Source organism: Tupaia chinensis, unplaced genomic scaffold (genome assembly GCF_000334495.1).
Source record: "Tupaia chinensis unplaced genomic scaffold, TupChi_1.0 Scaffold000250_1, whole genome shotgun sequence".
NCBI lineage: Eukaryota > Metazoa > Chordata > Mammalia > Scandentia > Tupaiidae > Tupaia > Tupaia belangeri.
Window position 1 is genome coordinate 2274401 of NW_006159730.1, and position 4141 is coordinate 2278541.

General features: G+C 47.2%; 2 pseudogenes; both read right to left on the minus strand.

Moving 5' to 3' along the window:
* Positions 1-754: 754 nt before the first annotated feature.
* On the minus strand, positions 755-3550 carry LOC102499156 (SPATS2-like protein; annotated as a pseudogene).
* Positions 3162-3437, minus strand: LOC102474651 (40S ribosomal protein S28 pseudogene; annotated as a pseudogene).
* Positions 3551-4141: the final 591 nt, after the last annotated feature.

Here is a 4141-nt window from a genome sequence, read left to right on the forward strand (position 1 = left end):
ATTCTCCTCTCAGGATCTTGGGCATGCATGCACACATGCCCGGCCTGAGTTTAAGCCACCGGGTCTGCAGCTGACAACATGGGAGTTCAGTGACATAGCCATTACACTAACTGCTGGTCCCAGTAAAAATTGTTTTTCAACATTAACTCTCTAAAGACAATCAATGGACTGGCATCACCGCTACAACATAGGTTGCTAACTGAACCTCTGATCTTCAGCCACGTCTTGATTTTCCTAACAAATGAGTAAATGCTGCATGGCTAAAATGCTGCACAGTCCTGATGAAAACACATCAAACAAAGCCATGAAAGTTATGAAGCAAGCTAGATCTGATGATTAGAATCAGTAAAAATGATTAAGAAAAGATGACAGGGACCAGCAGTTGGCGTAATGGCTATGTCACTGAACTTCCATGTAGTCGACTGTGGTTGAGTCCCAGACCAGATGGCTTAAACTCACGCCGGGCGTGTGTGCGTGCGTGCCCAAGATCCCAAGAGGAGAATGGAGGAGAAGGGATTGCGGCATGGCCATCCCCCCTGGGGGGGTGATTTCTCGCTTTCTGTCTGTCTCTCTCTTTTTTTTTTTCCTGGCAAGCACACGTGCCCTGAAGCAAAAAAAAAAAAAAGAGAGAGAGAGAGAGAGAGGATGACACAACCACACAGGATTTGTATATCCTGACAGACTCTCTTCAGCAGCAAGTTGGGTCAGCACCTCGGGGAGGGAACCAAAACTGAGTGAAGACTGCTCTCTTCTCTCAGGCCACCAATGTCATGGCTGGAACTGAGAAAACAGTGGCATCTGTGGAGACCTCTATTCTTGTGGGGCCGAGATTGCACTGTGACACCCTACCGATGTTACCCCGGAAAGGCCTGGGATCCGGGTTGTCTGCCCTGTGCTGCCTTCGCGGGGCTTTTCAGAATGGGTCAGGGCCTCGAGGGTCTTTGTCCTCAAGGGGGCCTCCTGATTTTTGGCTTTACCTTTGTTTTGGGGACAGAAACCATTGTGTGGCTATCTTCTGTATTCCTGTAGGTTGTTGCCCTTCCCCATGGAATCAGCTTCATTACTGGTGCCCATGACTTGGCAGGCCCATTTATCCTGTTGTTATGAAACTGTGGATTAAATCTTGGTCTTTGGCTAGAAGGTCCATTCTGCTTGTTCACTGGCATGGCCTAGTGAATAGGGTCTGTGTTATTTGGAGGACTGCTCATCATTTTTGGGTTTGCTCCTTTACTCTCATGGAGCTTGTTGTGGTTGGATGGTTTTTGGGTGAAGTTACTCTGTTGTCCCCGTGTGAGCATTCAGCAGAGGCAGCAGGGAGCTGCAGGGTGTTCTTGAGGAATAGTTGTTCTTTGGTGTGTCATTTCTCTGCAGAGCAGGATTTGGGCCTTCAGCTGTTTGATGTCACAAGAGAATTGGGAGCTTCCCCAAAGTCTTCATCATATTTACGCTCGCTGACCAAGTGCTTGATTTCTGCCCTGAGTTCAGCCAGCTGCACTCTGTCATCTGACTGGCTAGATCAGTAAGTCTCTTCAGTTCTGCTTTCTTCTGACAAGCAGTCAGGATTTCCATGGCTTCTTTCTTATCTTTATCCATTTCTGCCATTAATGAAATTTAATCAACAATGCAGTTACCTAATTCAGCAAAGGCAGCTCTGATCTTCACCGAATTATCCACTTCTTCCTTGCTTATGCCATGATACCTAGTTATGGAAACAGTGCAGCATTGCAAATCCTTCACTGATTTCTCATTTTGGGCCTCTTTCCTTTGCCAACTCATCTGGCTTTATTTCAAGAGGAGCTGCAGGGGCATTGGACTTAAAGAAAGATGTTTGTGCCTTAGACTTGCTTGGGTTTACAAAGCTGCTTAGCTGACCACTGTAGGCCATCTGACCCCTTTGTAGTTCTACCAAGAGTTTTGCAATTCCCATCTAAGGATAGTTTCTATTGCAGTAGTCTATTGCATTCTGTGATCCCACGAAGTGCATGTGAAGGTTCCTCAAGTGTGGAGATCTTCTCACGGGGATAAGGGCTGGTTTTTCATGGGCAGAGTTGGTGGAGAAGCCTTTCTCACAGCCATTTACATGGCCCTTTTGTATCTGTGGTGGTTGTGGCAGCAGGGGCCCTGTGTCAGGCCTCTCCGCCTTGTCTTTAGCATCTTCCTTACCTTGATGCTGCTTGGACTTGCTTCTCCTTTTATTGTTCTTCTTTTTTTCCTGTCATATTCCATTGTCTTAGAACGTGAATTGCACTGCCATCCATGAAGGCTTGCACATTAAAATCAAACTGTTGGGACCAGCAGTTAGCGTAATGGCTATGTCGCTGGACTCCCATGTAGTTGACCGTGGTTCGTATTCTGGACCCAGTGGCTTGATCTCATGCCGGGCGTGTGTGCATGCATGCCTAAGATCCCGAGAGGAGAATGGAGGAGAAGGGATTGCGGCATGGCCATCCCCCCTGGGGGGTGATTTCTTACTTTTTGTCTCTCTGTCTCTCTGTCTGTCTGGCGAGCGCACATGCCCTACAGCAAAAACCTCTTCAAAAAAAAAAAAAAGAAAATCAAACTGTTGTAGCACCAGGACTATTTCATTATTGCTTTTTTTGGGAGAGTTTTATTATTTTTTTTTTGCTATAGGGTGCCCGTGCTTGCCAGAAAGACAGAGAGAAACAGAGAGACAGAAAGTGAGGGACCAGCAGTTAGCGTAATGGCTATGTTGCTGGATTCCCATGTAGTTGACCACGGTTCTAGTCCCGAACCTTCACGCTGGGTGCATGTGCATGCGTGCCCAAGATCCCAAGAGGAGAATAGAGGAGAAGGGATTGCAGCATGGCCATCCTCCCTGGGGGGTGATTTCTCGCTTTCTGTCTCTCTGTCTCTCTCTGTCCATCTGGCAAGTGCACGCACCCTATAGCAAAAACCTCTCAAAAAAAAAAAAAAGAAAGAAAGTGAGAAATCTCCCCCAGGGGGGCGGCCATGCCTTAATCCCTTCTCCATTCTCCTCTCGAGATCTTGAGCACTCACGCCTACGTGCCAGATGTGTTTAAGCCACCGTGTCCGGGACTTGAACCGTGGTCGACTACATGAGAGTCCAGCGACATAGCCATTATGCCAACTGCTCGTCCCTGTTATTGCTTTTTTTTTTCTTTACAATATAAACTCTTTACTCAACTTTGTAGATCATCTCCTTGGCCCAAGCTGTCATCCCAGACATACAGGACCCGGTACAAAATTGAGCGCAGCCTCCGAGCTTCTCTTTCCAACTCTAAGAGAATGAGCACGTCGCCCTCGCGCACGGGGCCTTTCACATTACGGATAATGGAGTGGCTGGTGTCGTCCATAAATTCCACTTGCAACAGCGTGCACTGTCCCTGAGAGCCAATCCTGCCCAGCACTTTGGTGACCCTGGCCAGCTTGATGGGCTGCACACGATTTGTGTCCATGATGGCGGCGCCGCGGCGGCTGTTGGGCGGAGATTATTGCTTTTAATGGGGACATCTGGTCTAACTGAAGAGATCTTTTTCTTGACATTCACACGGGTATTCAGTTGAGCCATTTTGCTGCTAATAAACCCTGAGTATCCACAGAGGTGTTCCTGAAAGCAACCTGGGTCCTGGACTGTTCTCAGTCCTGAGCACCGGCACTCTCTTGACGCCACAATCCGTCCCTAGCTTTGGCCAGCCTCACATCTGGGGCATCCATGTGGCCGATGTACTCAAGATTACTGGATGGAAAACTGAAACTTTCCCACGTAGGTCAGCTTCACATTGCGTGGTGTTTTAGCACTGCACCACCATCTGGCTCTTGTTTTTTCCATTTTTCAAAAGAATTATTTTATTTATTTTTAATTTGACCAGAGAGGAACAGAGTGAGAGAGAGAGAGAAGGAAAGTGAGAAAGCAAGCCGCTAAGTCTGGGACTCAAACCATGGTCAATCATATGGGAGTCCAGCACCCTTAACCACCATGCCACCTGTTGGCCCCTCATTTTATACTTTTATTTTTAAAGAATTATTTTATTTAACTTTATTCATTTATTTTAATTTGACCAGAGAGGGACAGAGTGAGCAAGAGAATGAAAGAAAGTGAGAAAGCAAACTGCTAGGTCCAGGACTGGATCTGTAGTCACCCATGTGGGAGTTTACCCTT